Consider the following 18,446-nt stretch of genomic DNA (forward strand, 5'->3'; position numbering starts at 1 on the left):
TGGCTAAGGACAGTCATCACTAAACAGATCAGCTGAGTCAAAGTATCACTCCCTGTCCCAACAATCTGACGCAATTAGAATAAGGAGAGACAACGTTCCATAAATTGATTTAATTAGCTCTCAGTGATGATCTTGGAGCCATTGTATTCTATTCAGTGCGTCCCTGGCACCTTTCAACAGTCTTGAGCTATGTCTAGCTTTGCCAGGTGAGCAGTCACCTGAGCAGTACCTTGAGGCTCTCATTGCACTTTGATTAGTGGCCTGAAAGATCAGAAAAAGTATTTCTCTCCTTCCAACTCAGTAAGACTTCACATCAAGCAAGAAGAAAGACAGAGGCACTGGCTCAGAAAAGACCTTTATCCAGCAAGGACCCAGCAACTTCCCATAGTCCTTGGATGTGATACTATTAACAGTTTGCGCACATGTCTGTAGCAAATGAGGGCTAGAGGTAGGCACTGAAGAATATGGTTGGCTGTCTTAGCCATTGCTGTTAGTTGTTCTGTTTTAATGATGGGCATAGTCAGATGACCTCAACTGACTTGGTAGCCTTCTTTGAACAAGTTGCTCATTTGGAGCTGTCCATAGTCCTGCAGTATCCCTACCAGGGGGAGTTGACACTTTCCCTGCTGCCCTGCACCAATTCATGAGACAGCTGCCTCATTTTCTGACAGATAATCTTCTGTACTCTCACTATCCAAAACCTTTCAGGATTCTTTAAGAAGTTTCTGCTTTAGAATTGCTATGTAGATACAATCTCATAAAACTGAATCGTATGCTTTTAAAATAAGAAAAACTTAAAAATCAAGATTACTAAAGAAAAATTGAAGAGTTGTCATAGCCTGGCTGCATAAAACAACAAAGTCTCAGAGAAGCGCTGTATTAGATTCAATGTACTGCATCAGATTCAACTTTAGCCACTTTATTAATTATTACTGAAAAACACTGACCACATGCACACAGTATTCAAATAATCAGTTAGGCTCCTGTGCTTTCTGGGAAGTCTACCATGCAGGGAGTAAGGCTAAGTTGATCCTCTGGAGGAACTGAAAACCAAATTTAGGCAAATTCAGAAAATGTAGGCAGGTCAGGATTTTGTCTAACTCTTGTATGGAAGGAGCCTTCCCCAAGAGAGCGAGTTGTATACTATAGCCTCCAACTGCGGCTCTCTGAGAAAAGACAGCGAGAAAAGGACTCATTACTTGTTAGGTGAACTTTGGGTATCAAGTGAAAGTGATGGTAAAGGAAAATGACCCCTGGACAGTTCATTCCAGTAGAATTTGACTTTGGGGTGTGGCCCTCATCTCCACTTTCAAGCCGAGGGAGCTGGTGTGTGCTTGCAGACAGTTTTATGGTCCATGTGGCCAGCATGACTTAATCGCTTCTGGTGCATAGAGGACTGTGATGAGTGCCTGAGTGCACATAAACACCGTTTACCTTACCTCAGAAGGGGTATCTATTTATCTACTTGCACTGGTATGCTTTCGAACTGCTCATTTGGAGGATCTGGGACAGAGCAAGAGGAGCTCACCCGTAGTGCGAATTCGAACCGCAGACCTTCTGATCAGTAAGCCATTGAGGTTCATTGGTTTAGGCCTCAGCACCACCTGCATCCCTTTGGGTATTAACCCAACATGTACACCTAGGTCCCACTGCTCCATGTTTTCCCAACATTTTCGTAGCAGGTCAGAATCCCCCGCAAGGAATTAAGGATTGGCAGATGTCTGAAGTGTGCCCTTAACCCCATAACAGCCATAGAATGCCTATTGTTTTTCACCCCAACCTCATCACCTGCCAAGATGCAGAAGAAGCCAATGGGACCAATTTCTGTCTACTTTCTTTTTTCAGTAGCTCTCCATCTCATCAGCTTTGTTCTTATGTATTTCCTCTGGAGCAAAAATAAAAAAGCCTCCCACAATCAGAATTTCCTTTACTTCCAGATACATATCCTTACATTCTACGTCTCTCTTACTTGTCTTCACATGAAGAGATTGATTCACCACCCCCACTCTTTTTCTGTGTGGTGCAGTAACAGCTTTTGGGGGTAATTTGGAGCTGGACAAACAATGTCTCTTCCTCAAGTGGCCTTTGCCTATGCCCTGGTACCTCCCACTCGACTGGTTCAGAGAATGGCCATGTTTGTGTAGCTCCCTAATGCAGGAAGCTCCATGGCCACTGATGGCTCCAATCAAGACCTTCCTCATCATTGTGTGGGTGACTAATTCATACCTGGCACTCTCTCAGTCATTGGCACATTCAACTCCTGAAGTCTCACTTCATCCCTTTTATCTTTTGGAAACCACGGCCAAGACAGCAGGATCAGTTTTACTGCTGAAAGCCTCCATTGCATCCATGTGCACCCACAGCCCTTTCCATATGGATCTATTATCCAGGCTTTTCCTGACGGAGCATCTCCACCCCTGTCATTCAGTCCAGACACTGAGATCCAGCTCTCAGGGGCTTCTGGTGGTTCTCTCACTTTGAGAAGTGAGCTCTGAGGGAAGCAGGCAGAGGGCCTTCTTGGTAGTGGTGCCGACACTTTGCAATGACCTTCCATCAAAAGTCAAGTGGATAAGTAACTATAAAACCTTCAGGTGACATCTGAAGGCAGCCCTGCATAGGGAGGTTTTTAATGTTTGATATTTGATTATGTTTCTGTATATGTTTGAACCTACCCAGAGTAGCCAGGGTGACCTAGTCAGATGGGTGGGGTAAAAAAATTAAAAATTATCATTATTAAGAGGAAGAAATCTGAGAAGCTTCTATCAACAACTAATGAGATGTTAGAGAAATAATTCAGACAATTCCAAGAGTGAGCTTTTATTTTTTGTATGTCCCTCTTCATCTTTGTAATGAACAAACAACTCCAATTCACAGACCTCCCTGAACTATTTGTTCCCAAGTGTTACTTGCGACATGAATCCATGGCCATTAAATCTCTCCAGGCAAGCCTCTACCTGCATCAATTCATTTGATGATCCTTCTCTGCTCTGAGTCTCCTATTCTTTCTAGAATGCTGAAGGCACTCCTAAGCGCATGCCTCCTCTTGGCCCCACTTTCTGCAGGTAAGATGGGGAACATCTGATGATCTTTAGAGGACACTGAAGAGAACTTGGTTCTTGACAGGGAAGGGGAGTTAGGAGTGTAGATCAACACCATAGAGAGCAATCACTGCTGGGTTACCAAGAGAAAGTAGGGGAGAGTCAAGTCAAGAGATTATTTCTTGTGATGTCATACAGATAAACAATGTCATGTAGAAAAATAATGAAATATCCCACTCTAACATGAAAGATGCATTTCAGCAATACACACAAAATGTGGATCACTCTCTGTGTGTCTGTGTGTGGTGGGGGGGGGGTAGGGACACAGAGGGGGGATTTGCAAAGGCAAGAGATTGCCAGATGAAAATGTTGGGCATGATTTCAAAGTGCAGGGAAAGTGCTAAGAAGATGAATAAGCTTTTCTTTATTGGGAGAGGTAGAGAAAATATGCCTTAAAAATAGGATAGAATAATAATTCCATTGGAATGGAGAAAAAAAGTTGCTTAGGAAAGGAAGGGGAAGAAACCAAGGTATGGCCATTGCAGGAAGAAATTAAATACATGTTACAAAGAAAGACACCTTCAAGTCTACTCCTTGGAACAGAGCACATCAACCCACTAGTAAGGATCCAGATCCACAACTACTACAGTGGTACCTCGGGATGCGAACAGGATCTGTTCCGGAGCCCTGTTCACATCCTGAAGTGAACGCAACACGCGTCCACGCGTCTGTGCATACGTGGGTCATATTTTTCCACTTTCGTGTATGCACGTATCGTCATTTTGACCCCCTGCGCCTGTGTGCGTGGCGAAACCCGGAAGTAACGCACACCGTTACTTCCAGGTTGCCACAGAGTGCAACCCGAAATAGTTAACTTGAAGCACATTTATCCCAAGGAATGACTGTACTCATTGATTGTGGAAATGTGGGGCACTGAATGTGATTTGAATGCCAGAGAATGATCCAGAAGGCTAGGCTTTGAATCTTCACTCAGCCACGAAGCTCACTGGGGGATCCTAGACCAGGCACTTTCCCTCAGCTTAACCTACCTCACAGGAATCTTCTGAGGATAAAATGGGGAGGGGAAAACCATGTACATTACCTTGAGCTTCTTAGATGAAATGGCTGCAGATAAATAAATGAATTCGAAAAATAAGTACTTGACAGCAAGTGAAATTGATAAATTGGTTCATCCCTAGTCTAGGATCCTGTCCTAACACTTGCCAACTCAATGACTATGGGAAGTACACAATCAGGACCACACCACAGCAACACTCTGGCTTACTGTGGGTTCCAGTAACTGTTATTTGAAATATGCTACTTTTGATATTGGAGGTAATACATAGCCGTCATGCTTAGTAGTCTTAGTAGTCTTATTCTCCATCAATTTATCGAATCCTCTTTAAAAGTCATTGAAATTGGTGGCATTCAATGCCTCTTGTAGAAAATTCCATAGTTCAATTGTGCTCAGATCTAAGCTTGTGACCAAACAGTGGGAAGAAAATGTATTTAAGTGAGAGTCTGGATGGGAGGAAAAGTTGGCTGTGGGGAAGGGAGGGTACACCTTCCCACTTCTTGCAAATAATTAAACCAGTGTTCTGAACAACGGCTACAAGAGTTTTAATTAATGAGTGTTTTACTCATTACATTTCATTCTCTTCTATTAAAATGCTTATTAAATTGAACACTTTTTAATTTAAAAGATTTCATTCACAATCACCTCTTCCTCTGTGTCTCATTAAGCAAACAGCAAAACGAAATAATGATGATGATGATGATGATGATGATTCATGAATCTTCCTCCTGTCCTCAGCGGTATTTCTGGAGTGCAAATATAAGTTTAATGGGACTGGAATAACATCTAAAGGCAGTGCAGAAACATCTTGTAATAATAATGTTATATATACCTGTTCTGCCAGTGTTCTGCGTACAAATATAGGTAAGATTTGCCTGTCTTTTTGTCTTTTGCTGTTGGATTTGACCTAGGTAAAGATATAGGTGAACTTTAAGGGTTCTATTAGCATATAGAAGTCTATGCTGGAACAACTCACCTATGAAAAAAGTGAGGTGAGGAAGCTGTGACACGCTGTAGATGAATTAGAACTCCCATCAGCCTTATCTAGCCAGGCCACCAGTCAGGGATGATGGGAGATGCAGTCCAGCAACATCGGAAGTAAAGAATGAATGGCTTGCATATGAAAATGGGGAATCTAACATCACCTGATCACAAGCAGTGGCTGAATTTGGGTGTTGATCGTCAAGCTTGGAGAACTTGATTTGCATCAACCAGAAATCCCTATTGAGCCAAACCAATGAACTCCAGTTTAGTTTTGGTTATCAAACTAGGACAAGAAGCCTGCAATATAAGCTGAATATCCCCTTTGCCGTAAATGACATTACAATTGAGAATCCTTTCACAGATGTATAAAAAATAGTCAAAAGCTGAGCAACCAGAATGGGAGATGAAGATGCTTCACAAATTCATGGCTCCTTATCCCCCCCTCAAGTAATTTTGAAAGAATTCTCAGTGATGAAATGATGCAGAAGCAACCAGCATGAAGGAAGTGTTCCTGTAGTTCACCTCTTATAAAGGGTTTTAGTTACCCAGCTTGATTCAAAGTGGGTCCCTCCACCTTGATGGTCTTTGGTTCCTACTTCAACCATTGGTTCAGGTTGATTTGATCCCTTTGCTTGTTCCTGATTCATCCACCCCTTCTACCCAGGAGGGAGTGGGTGCCATTTTGTGGTTCATCTCAGTGCCAAAATGCCTAGGGGCAATCCTGGGTGGGATGCTGCTTACTTGACCATCTGTTCCTACATCACTGCTACATTCTTGGAGGGAGAGGGGCAAGGGGGTAGTAAGGTTGGTGTAATGCAAGTGTCTTGCCAAGTGTCTTGTGTTGGGCAACAGGAGCTCAGGGAAGCATGCCCCGAACCTGCAAACTGTTTGGACCGACTAGAAGAGAGAGTGCAGTGTATGGCAGATGTATTGACAGATGTATAGAAAAAGGCATGATTCTTCATGCAACAAATTTGACCTAAAATGAAATTCTGAATAAATTTCAAATTTAATGCATTTTGCAAATTAATTGTTAACATAAAAAGAGAGGCTGGTTCTATGGATTATGGAGGCAAGAGACTACTACTTGTGGTTGACAGCTGAACTCTTAAGCGCCTGCAGAAAACCTTTCTTTTCCACTAGACCATTAAGAATACACTAGTTTATTGAAATCTATCTATTTACTTTTAATATTGTATCTTTTATGTATTACAACTGAAAAACATTTGATATCTCTTTCCTTTTATGATATAGCAGTGTGCACAAATTTAAATAAATAAACAGAACCTTACTTTAGATTGCCAAATTGAATAATACTTTCCATATTGTTATTTGAAAAGGTCCTGATTCCGACAACACAGAAAATTGGAAGCATTATAATGAATGTGCTTTAGGAGCAATAGACCGCATTTCCCCCCCAGATCCTGATAGTTCTTTAAAATTCTTTTTCACAGTTAAACCTGAAGTGCAAATTGAGAATACTTGTTTGTCATCCAGATATTGTTTCTCAGGCGATTACAGCTTCACTGCAGCGGATGGTAAATTCTTTGAGATGAAGATGCAATGCTGCAACACTGACCTGTGTAACAATGAAACTCTGAGCCGTAAGTTTCTGCATCATTGTAGAATCATTAACATGTTAGGGCTTGGATCCTTAGTCAATCAACAGTACTCAGAGGGACCTTCTAGGCAGCTTTGTCTCTGCCTGAGAAGGGATGGGTTACCTTTCCAGCCAGGCCTCTCCTTCTTCCTGTCCTTTGAAGCAGCACCATGAAGGATCAGATATAAAATTGGATACCTAAGCTCCTGAACAGCTCATAAATAGCTTATGGTCCCTTCAAGTTCACTTTCAATTGGATGTTTCAGATATGGACCTTACAACCAACCTATCTTATCCAAGTGTCCTCCTGAATCACCCTTGAACTAGTTCTTCTCTGTCCTTTAATTGACAAGTACTACTTAACACAGAAGGGACGGGGGTGGCGCTGTGGGTTAAACCACAGAGCCTAGGACTTGCCGATCAGGAGGTCGGTGGTTCAAATACCCGCAATGCGGTGAGCTCCCGTTGCTTGGTCCCTGCTCCTGCCAACCTAGCAATTCGAAAGCACGTCATAGTGCAAGTATATAAATAGGTACTGCTCTGGCAGGAAGGTAAACGGCGTTTCCGTCCGATGCTCTGGTTCTCCAGAAGTGGCTTAGTCATGCTGGCCACATGACCCGGAAGCTGTATGCTGGCTCCCTTAACAAATAAAGCGAGATGAGTCGGCCACGACTGGCCCTAGTGGTCAGGGGTTCCTTTACCTTTTTATCTAACCCATCAGTTATAATTGTGCAAATATAAGCCCCTACCTTACAGCATTCTCTGACATTTATTTATTGATTTTTTTGAATTTAGGAACCACCCTGTACCTGGGTGTCTCAGGGCGGTTCACAGAAACTCTCGGATGGCTCATTGCTGAAGAGCAGTAGAAAGACAGAATCTCTGTACAAAAATGGGGGACTAAGAGCCTATATTTTCAGAGAGGCTACAGCATAATAGATGACATGAATACATTCCAAGAGATTAAAAGGAAAATAAAGTTCACACACTCGCACCCCACTTTGGGTAAAGGTCATTCATCTCAGAGACCAATGGTGACTTTGTCCCATGCTCAGCTCTGAACCCAGATTGTTTCTAGATCACGTTTTCATCCAAGAACACTTGCAGCTGCCCCAGCAAAACTAAGTTCCTAGGCTAGATTCCATTTACATAACACAGAGATACAAAAACAGACAAAGACATTAACATGCTCACTTTACATTTGATCTTGGAAGTTCCTGATCGCAACATGCTGGCTGAAAATGGTCTGCAGTGCCCATCCTGCTTCTCCAAAGGAAAGAAAAAGTGTAAAAGTGAGAAGACCGTCAACTGCCTTGAGAATGAGACCCAATGTATTGATTTTAGAGGAGCTCTTCATAAAGGTAACATTGCTATTCCGTCAGGGGAAAAGGCCTAGTCATCGCCTGGGTCACGCAGACTCTGTCCTGATCTCCTTCTGTCCCTTCCTTCCTCTCTTTTTCTATTGCACGTTGCTGGAAAGTGTGTGGGGTCATATTTCTTAGTGGCTGCACTGCACTCTTCCTTAGTGTTTTGCCTGCCTGGACTTTGCCCTTTAACTTTCATAATGCCACTTGCTTGTCTAGAAGCAGGATTCAGATTCTGATGTTTATATTAAATACGCTTCTGGACAAAAGGGGAAAGTGCATTCATTGCTCCACCCCAGTTGCTCTTGATCTTTCTACCACTGGGATGCAGTTCAGGACAAAATGTGTGCCTCTTTCTCAAAAAGCATATTTATTGGGTAAAGAAATGTAACTAAATTTCCTTAAATACTGTGACAATGAGCAGTATCTAGCTAGGTGCTCTGTATCCTCCTAAAAGCTACTCCCGATCAACAGTGTTTTTGAGGAATAATGCTCTTTGGAAAGGGACCAAATTTACCACACTCTTCCTTCCTGAAAAGTAGAGGGGATCGGGAATGAACAAGGGAGGGCTATATGGGCTGATTTGCCCCAGGAAGTAAGAGGCAGAGTCCAGGCCATTTGAGCTGCCTCTGCCCTACATTTCCCCCCCTCATCCTTCTCCGGCCCTTTACAGCCTAGGCTTTGCTAGTTTCACTTTTGAGGGCGGAGTAAGAATTCGGACAGGAGTTCCTGATCGGCTTTTGGAAACCCCCTTTTCCGCCAGTTCATGTTAGTTGTGTTTAAACACATATATGGTAAAATAAAAGGAGGATTCTCTGGATGCTTAGGTCACAGTTTGGGACACTGAGGCAGCCTCAGTTGGCATCCAACCATCCTGAGAGACAATGGAATGCAACTCCAGCTTTTTATGTGGCTACATCACACTGTTGACTCATGCCAGGATCACACACTCAAGGCTCACAAACAAGGGAAGGGAGTGTTGTTTTCCAATACTGTTGTGTGGCCACAGCATGTGCCTTTTAACAGGGCCAGGAGATGGCAGGGATAGAATTCCTTGCATTTTAATGCAAATCACCTGACCACAAGAATTTGATTTTGTTAACATATTAATTAGGGCAGTTTATAAAACCTCTAATTTCATAATATTTTATAAATAAAACCTGTTTATTAATAAACTTCATGTCTTGAGACTCCTTTGGGTATGATGCCAGTCTGAGTAGTTTTTTTACCTTAACTCCTAATGTTGAAAATTTTGTACATTCATGTTATGATGGAATTATGTTATTTCTCAGATTTCTTAAATAAACACTTTTTAAAACTAACGTGTTAAAATTCTCATTCACCATCACAGGCACCATCTCCTATTCCCTGGGAAAAGGACTAAAGTCAACACTTCTTTTCTTTTTTCCAGATACCTTCTTTATCACCTTTTTCACTTTCAAAGGTTGTTCAACAACAAATCTTTGTACCATCCGCAAAAATGGAAGATTTCTTATTGCAACTGGGAGATTTGTTCTTACAGTTACCGAAGAAAGCTGTTATAGTGCTTCATGAATCTCATACCAGCCTGAACAGGAAGGCTAAATGGGACAGTGTAGACCTCCTCCTTGTGTATTCCAAATTCTATGGCAATGAAGGGAAATTGGAGGCCTGGTGGTGAAATCCAGGACTCGGTATCTCTGTTTCTTTCTTGCTTACTTTGGTAAAGGAAAACAAGAGCAGAGAAAAGGGGGTCAGAATGTGGGGATTGTGAATTCTAAATACAAGGAACACTGTAGTGTATGATAAAAAAAATTCATTATGATCATTATAATGCAAAATAAATGGTTAAGAAAAATAAAATGCTGGTTCTTGGAACTGTTTCTTTCAGATACAAATGCAATTATTATTAATTGATTTGGCCAATGACATTACTAAATATAAAATACATAAAACGGGTTGAAAACAAAATAATATACATTGCACAGGAAAAAAAATCATTATTAAATTCAGAGGTTTTTTTAGATAAGAGTTTTCTCCTGAAGAATTTAACTTTCGGGTAGGTGCTATTCATGGTGAGCTCTGGAATTTGTAAATCTAGAAAAACAGCACTGATCCCTACAAACCCCCCCCCCCCAATCGTCCTGTCTTTTTTATAATTTCGGTAAGTTTTAGTTTTTCTTGCATTACCAAGTCTTCTTTCAGATGAATATTTCAGAATGGGGAAGCATATATAGGAGACAGGAAGCTTAAAAGTTACCGAACCCTTGTGGCAGTCATGGTGGAGCGTCACTATCAGGATTCAAGTTCAGTTTTGCAGTCCATGGTTTATCTTTCCTGGACTCAGCCATCTCATCTCTCTCCTGACACTGAGCTACAGGCCATGGGTATGACTACTGGTCTGTATGTCTCTCCTCGTTGCCTTCAGACAGGGTGCCATAAAAAGTGCCTGCACCCCCGGAAAAAAATTCCACTGACTGAGTGTTATGCAAACCATAGGTATCAGTAGTATAAAGCTATTAGGGGTCTTTACTCCCCCACCCCCAATAAAATGTCTGAGGGAGCTGGTCCCTTCCAAACTTGATGGGCATGGCAACTGGTCTATCTGTCTCTCCTAGTTGCATTCAGGCAGGGTGCCATAGACACTCCCTACCCCTCAAATCCACTGACTGAGCAGCCTTGCAAGATACATTGGTCTTGCATACAACAGGCATCAGTAGAATTAGAATACTACCTCCTGTCAATTGGCTATGCCCCACTCCTCTAGAGTTTGATTGAAGATGTCATATGACACTCTACCTAAAAGGTCCCATTCCAGAAGTCCCACCTCCAAGGGCCACCATGAAATAACTTGGGGGGGGGGTCCACATAACCCTTCTATCTGTGTTGATGGCTCACCACTGCTGCCTTCAGGTAGGCAGGGACCACCCCCTCTTCTAAGGAGGCATTAATCACCTTCCTGGCCCAGTCAGCTTTCCCCTTCCTGCTAATTTTCCTCAGACCAGAGGGGCAAGGGGCAATGTCCTTGATTCTTACCTACTGAAACTCATCCAACACAACAGGGTAGACCGTGCTCTGGATATCCCTTGAGATTCACCTGCTGTAACAGAGGAGTCAAGTTTCCAGTGGGTGCAAGCAATTTCATCCTCAAAATGCAAACAAGTCACAGCATTGACAAGTCACAAGCACCCTCCCCGACCCCCAAAGACAGCCCCTCCCCATTTTCACCTTGGAGCTTTCCTTTTCTCACCCAGCCTCTCACCCTGGGAGATGTCTACTTCTCCACCTCTCCACCCGGTAACTGGCAGCTGGTTGAGTCCCCCCCCCCCCGCCACTTGACAGCACATTAAGCCTTTTATTTTATTTTTTAAACTCAGACCAATGCTTTCATATCATGGGTTTGAGATATGTATCGTAGTAATGCCAAATTCCCAGAATAACAGAATGTTACCACTCTTGCTAACAATTCTTCCCTTATGGTCCAGGATACCACTGGGTGATTCAAGAAAGCAAAAGCTTTTGCCTGATGTCTCCAGCAGAACATAAAACCCAGGATTCCCAAAAGGCTCTGAGGTACTGGTTTGGATCAAGACTGTATCCAAATATCTACCAAAAGTACAGAATACATATTTATTTAAGATAAATAAGACAACAGTGCAGTAAGAATCCAGTTACCAAATAGGAATAAAAAAAGTTAGAAGAAGGTCACTTAAGAATTTGGGAACATTTGGGGAAATATGTACACAGAAAACAACAAATCTGACGTAGTCTAACCTAGTATATTTTAACACCACTTTCTGAACCTCAAATAGATGTGGCAGCCATCAGTGTGTGCACATCCCTTGTGGGTCACATCTTCTACTCTGATCTGCAACAAATGGTATTAAGAGGCTTAATGTCTCTCATGCTGGAGGGAAGATAGCTATCATGACTACATTTAAAAAGAAAAATACTGAAAAGCTACAAAACTGACAGTGCAAACTTGAATGGTTGAAAGTAGGTTCCAGGTTCACTTGATTTCTGGGAAGAGCATGTCTGTGACACGCTAATTGTTGATTACTTTGTGCCTCATTAGAATTAAGTTGTTTCCATCTCAGTTTTACCATAAAGCCTGAGGGAGTAACACATTTGTTTAAAGTACCTGTTTACTGAAAGTGTAGGTGTGGTTAGACTGGAAGAGGCATCTGGCTGCTTCCCACAGAGTTCATTAAAAAGACTGTATCCAATATGAAAAAAGAGCTTTGTGTTACAATATAAAAAGTATAGGATTTCTGGGAAAGCATGCACTCTCCATTTCCATAATTTCCTGCTCCTCACTGGACCAGTCCTTCCCAGTTGGGATCCTTGGGCACCTATCCTTGGCCCATAAATTCCTCCAAGTCAGCATCTTCTTCCATAGGTTACCTGCTTGGCTTTTGATTACGCTGGCATTATGAGGGCCTCCCTGGGGATATGCCTCTTTTCACACTTGGTGTCGACTAGTGCCCAGGCTGAACAATACAGAGGTGTGGGAGCAGTGCAATGGTTGGGAAAGTCCCTTATTTCTGGAATGAATGAAGCAGCTTGTACAGCTTCTGGAAGGAGGACTCTGACATTGTCCTACAGTCCAACAGTATTCTTCCCAAAGCCTGGTAAACAGTAACTAGGCTTTAAGAAGGAGCCCTCATTCCCCAGGAGCTGCTTTCATGGCCCTTCTCTGCTGGCAGGGAGAAATCAGGACACCCTGGAATCAAGGCACAGCCAATGGCAGCTTACTGAATTCTGTGGCCATCCTGGCCAAATCGGGACTGTTGAGGGGTATGCATTCAAATCAGCTTGAAAATCACTTTGCCTCCAAGGTGAATGTACTCTTCAGCTGTAGGGAGAATATTAGAACATTTACAACTATTACAATAGTTGGAGGCCATAGGATTGGCGAAAAAGTCCATTGCCTTTTAAATATTACTTTTTGTATGTTGTTGTTTTAAAAAGGCTAAGATACATGAACATACAAAAATTGTTAGGCCCAGCCTGTCTCTTCTACCACCTGTTCTAACTCTTTTATCATTTCACTTGGTTGAGAGATGTGTCCTCTTATATTGGGGTTAGATGATATAACCATGCATTCAAAAACTGTCAAACCTCTGCTTGCCTTCTGTTTTACATTAAAAACAAAACTCTGATGCTTTATATCAGGAAATATGATACTTCCCCATTCCAAACTATTGATTTGAAAGATACATATTTTAGAACCAACTTTTTATTTCACACAACCCTTTATATTTATCATAATAAGCATAATGACACACTATAATACAGCACTCTTTTCTCTGTGTCCTGCATCCCATTTCCCTCCATCAACAGCAAAAAAGGAAGAAACACGGATCCTGAGGCCTGACTCTCACCACTAGGCTTCCAACTCCCTGTGCACCCCACTGCTGTGAATTCTTGAATTCACAAGAAGGAGATTTATGCTGAATCATAATTACCCATCAATGTGAGGTTGGTGTGAGATATGTGAAGCATTATAATACTTATTTCAATTGGAAAAGAGTTTGAGGCAGGGGAGATAAAGGGAAGTGCCAGGTAAACCAAAACTCCAAAATATACTTTGAAGAAGTTGCAATACAAAACCAGACAAACTTATCTGGGAGTAAGACCCATTGAAATCAGTGACACTTACATCAAGGAAGACAGATATAGAATTGCTTTGTAATCCCTTTGAAATAAATGCTTACTACTTCCACCAACAGTGCATAGGAGTGTGCTGAAATCCTTATGCCGCCTCCAATCCTTCCAGCCAAATATATGTATTGGTGGGGGATGGAGCGGAAACTTGAGAAGCACATTTGGCTATCAAGGAAGGAGTTGCATTGCTCAGTAGGCCTAATATAAATAATGAAGCAAAGAGAAGGACACCCCAAGATAGACAGCTTAGTAATGAATGTCCTCTGTGCCTTCTGTGCTGTGTATGGTTAAAAATACCTTGATTGGTGGTATAGCGGGAAATGAGGATATTGTTCTGTGTCCAAGAGCAGTGGAAAGAGAAGGAAATAGGCAAAAAGCTGTCCCTCACTCTTTTAAACACAAGGTGAACGTGCTGGATCAGGACAATCACCCATCTAGTCCAGCATCCCAACCGATCCCTGTGGAAAGCCTGCAAGCTGGACAAGACTGCAACAATATTCTCTTCATCAGCAATTCCCAGCACCAATTATTCAGAAGCAGAACTTTTTTTGACAGTGGAAGTAGAACGTAGCCATTGAGGGAAAACATGCCCTCTCTGAATTCATCTAATCCTGTTTTTAAGTCATCTGAGTTGCTGGCCACACTGCAGTCTATTAGAGTTGCCATATTTTGGCATATCTCTCTTGCCATATCTCTCAGGTACTGGCACATCCAACTCTTGAGGTCTCACTTTGTCCCTTTTATGCTTTGGAAACCATAGCTGAGACAGCAGGATCGTTACCTCCATTGCATCCACATGTACCCATAGACCATTTCATTCTTTCGAGCATGCTTGAATGGATCTAGTATCCCGTGTTTTACTGAAGTAGCATCTCCACCCCCATCATTCAGTCCAGACACTGAGATCTAGCTCTAAGGGTATCCTCACTTCTCTGAGAAGTGAGGTTAGAGGGAGCTAGGCAGAGGGCCTTCTTGGTACTGGTGCCCACATTGTGGAATGACCTCCCCTTAGATGTCATGAAGATAATTAGCTATCAGACCTTTAGAAAATGTCTGAAGGCAGCCCTGTATAGGGAGGTTTCTAATGTTTGATGTTTTATTATGTTTCTGTATATGCTTGAAGGTGCTCAGAGTGGCTAGGGTGACCCAGTCAGATGGGTGGGGTAAATATAATAAAAATATTATTAGTATTAGGATCTCATTTTGTAGCTGGCTTCTGGGCTTTGCCCTTGCCTATTTGGCTCTCAATTGCTTTCTTGAGAGTGTCTTCACTATTTAAATTGTAAATGATCTATATTGAAAAACAAATCTGAGAAATGTCTATCAACAACTAATGAAATCATAGACAATTCCAACAGTGAATTTGAATTTCAGTATGTCCCTCTTTATCTTTGTGGTGAAGAAACAACACCCATTCCCGGACCTCACTGAACCATTTGTTCCCATGTGTTGCCTGCGGCATGAGTTGATGGCCTATAAATTCCTCCAGGTAAGCCTCTACCTGCATCAATTCCCTTGTTGATCCACCTCTGCTCTGAGTCTCCTAATCATTCTAGAATGATGGAGGCACTCCTGAGCGCATGTCTCCTCTTGGCCCTGATTTCTCCAGGTAAGTTGGGAAACATTTAATGATCTTTAGTGGACAGTGAGGAGAATTTGCTGCTTGGGAGGGGAGGGAAGTTAGGGGTACAGATCAACACCATAGAAAGCAAGGACTGATGGGTTACCAAGAGAAAGTAGCGGAGAATTAAGTCAAGAGTATTTCTTGTGAAATATCCCATTCTAACATGGAAGCTGCATTTCAACAATACACACAAAATAGTGGATCTCTCTCTCTCTCTCTCTCTCTCTCTCTCTCTGTGTGTGTGTGTGTGTGTGTTTGTTGAGTGTTGTGGTGTGTGTGTGTTTATAGATATGTGTGCGTATGTCCACACAGACACACAGTTTGGCAATTAAAAAAGAGACAGAAACAAAGTACTATTACAAATATTGTATCTGATGGAAAATCTGTGAAAAACCCTGCAGATATAAGAAAATGCTTTCAGAAATATTTCAAACAGCTGTATAAAAAAGTAAGGAAGATAAAGATAAAATTGAGCAATTTCTTAAAGCAAATGAAATGCAAAAAAATCCTAAGCATAAAAGGTTTCTACTTAATGCTATGATTACAAGACAGGAGGTTGAGATAGCAATAAATGAGATACAGCTAGGTAAAGCCCCAGGACCAGATGGTCTTTCTGCAAAATATTATAAAATTTTGAAAGATTGGTTAATTTAGTCATTAGCTGAATGCAATAAAATTTTAAGAGGGGACAAAGCACCCAAAATCTGGAAAGATGCTTTTATAACCCTGATTCCAAAACCAGATCAAGATAGATCCAATGTAAAGAATTACAGACCGATCTCATTACTTAATGTGGACTATATATATATATATATATATATATATATATATATATATATATTGCAAATATATTGGCCAACAGATTGAAAAAGGTTCTAACAGGTTATGTTCATAAGGACCAGGCAGGTTTCTTGCCAGGGAGAAATATGAAAGATAATATTAGGAATATAATTGATGTATTAGAAAGGTTGGAAGTGAAAAGAAATTGTAAAGCAATGTTAATGTTTATAGATGCAGAAAAGGCCTTTGACAATGTTTCCTGGTTATTTATGGGGAAAAAATCTGGAAAGAATAGAGGTTGGACAGGAATTTTTAAACGGTATTAATGTGATCTATTTTGAACAAAAAGCAAAAAATATAGTTAATAATGTGGTATCAGAAGAAATAAGAATTGAGAAAGGAACCAGGCAAGGGTGCCCACTTTCCCCTCTGCTATTTATTTCAGTTCTGGAGGTTCTGCTAAATATGTTAAGGAAAGAGGAGGAGATATAAGGCATTGTAGTAGGTGTCGGGATCTCCGCTCAGCCAAGCTGATAAAGCTCATCTTCCTCTGAGTCCTTCGGAATCGCCCTCCCGACAAATAATTAATGACCTAAGCCTTTGATGAGGCTTCCAGGCACTTTCCATTCAGCAGAGAATCCAGCACAGGGAAGTGATGAGATGTATGGCTATATGCTATGCTTTATTTCTAAGCTACACAGACAGCAAAAAAAAAATACTCTATGAGAGCAGAGAGCAACAGAACAAAGGAACAAAGGAAACAGGAAACCACTAACATCACATCCTGTCTCCCATGAGACTTCCAATAGCCTGGACTGTCTCTGGAATGTAAACAGAGTCCTGTGACTCCAAGCAGCTGCTCAGTAGCAAACAGAAACTAATGGTAGGATCCAAGCAATATAAATTAAAAGCCTTTGCTGATGACTTGGTGTTAACTTTACAGGACCCAGAAACCAGTGCAATAAAAACACTGGAATTGATACAGGAGTTCGGGCAGGTAGCAGGATTCAAACTAAATAAGAGCAAAACCAAAGTTTTTTGGGGGAAATTAGATAAGGTGGAAATAAAAATTCTCTTAGAAAAGATAGGCCTTTCTTACTGATATTCTTCATCAGCAATTAAAATGAATGTCCTACCCAGAATGTTATTCTTGTTCCAATCAATCCCTGTGATAAGAGGATTAAAACAATTTAAGTATTGGCAGAAGACACTAGCAAGATTTGTCTGGCAGGGCAAGAGGCCAAGAATAAAAGTGAAGATTCCTGGTTGATAAAAAAGAAAGAGGGGGCTTCGCTCTCCCAGACATGAAGATATACTATGAAGCATCATGCTTAACATGGATAAGGGACTGGATAAAATTGGAAAACACAGATCTCCTGGATTTAGAAGGATATGACAACAGGTACGGGTGGCACTCGTACCTGTGGTATGATAAAGTGAGGGTCCACAGGGGTTTTTTGAATCATATAATCAGGGGACCTTTATATGAAGTATGGGAGAGAAATAAGAGTTTGCTAGAAAGGAAAACCCCTTGGTGGATATCTCCAAGAGAAGTATTAAACATAAAAACCCAATATGGAAGGGAGGAGAGCCACATATGAAGTTTCTTAGAAAAATGGACCAGGGTCTAAAATTAAAGAAGTATGAAGAAGTGGAGAATTTACTGACTGGGTGGCTGCAATATCATCAATTTAATGAGATACTGAAGGAAGACAAAAAGAGGTTGGGATTTGAGAACAAGAAATCAAAATTCCATATAGATATTATAGATGGGAAAGACAAATTACTGTCAAAAACATATGACCTATTACTGAATTGGTACACTAAGGATGAGGAGGTAAAGGAAGCCATGATCAAATGGGCCATAGATTTTGGTTACAATATTGAATTGGAAGCGTCGCAGGAATTATGGAGTGAGAATTTAAAATTTACGGCGTGCACGGCACTACAAGAGAATTTATGGAAAATGATTTTTAGGTGGCATCTTACGCCGTTAAAACTGGCAAAGATGTACAGAATGAAAAATAAGAAATGTTGGAAATGTGGAAAGGTAAATGGAGATCTCTACCACATGTGGTGGAAATGTGGAAAGGTGAAGGGCTTTTGGGATTTAATTTACAATGAGCTTAAAAAAAATCTTTAAGTATACCTTTTAAAAACCCCTGAAGCCATTCGGCTGGCACCTTTTGCGCCTCCCCTACTCGCGTGGAAACCCTGTTTTGGGGGTCCGGAGCGACGTGGGGTGAGTGGCGCGGTGCTTTGAATCGACTGCTTCTTTCACGGAGTGAAGCCGCATTGTTGTTGCCGGAGAGCGCTGACTTTTTCCTGTAGACAA

The 18,446-nt window shown here is 41.5% G+C and overlaps 1 long non-coding RNA gene across 2 annotated transcripts; it reads left to right on the plus strand.

The window, feature by feature from the left end:
• The first annotated feature begins 346 nt into the window (after positions 1-346).
• LOC310712545 lies at positions 347-9,903 on the plus strand. Of its 2 annotated transcripts, none has more exons than XR_014528920.1 (6): positions 347-448; positions 2,875-3,062; positions 4,782-4,977; positions 6,552-6,701; positions 7,493-8,058; positions 9,473-9,903. It is a non-coding gene; the product is annotated as an uncharacterized lncRNA (long non-coding RNA). The 2 variants fall into 2 exon arrangements; XR_014528921.1 differs by having other exon boundaries at positions 4,852-4,977.
• Positions 9,904-18,446: the final 8,543 nt, after the last annotated feature.

Source organism: Podarcis liolepis, assembly GCF_965112155.1.
Source record: "Podarcis liolepis genome assembly, chromosome: 7".
NCBI lineage: Eukaryota > Metazoa > Chordata > Lepidosauria > Squamata > Lacertidae > Podarcis > Podarcis liolepis.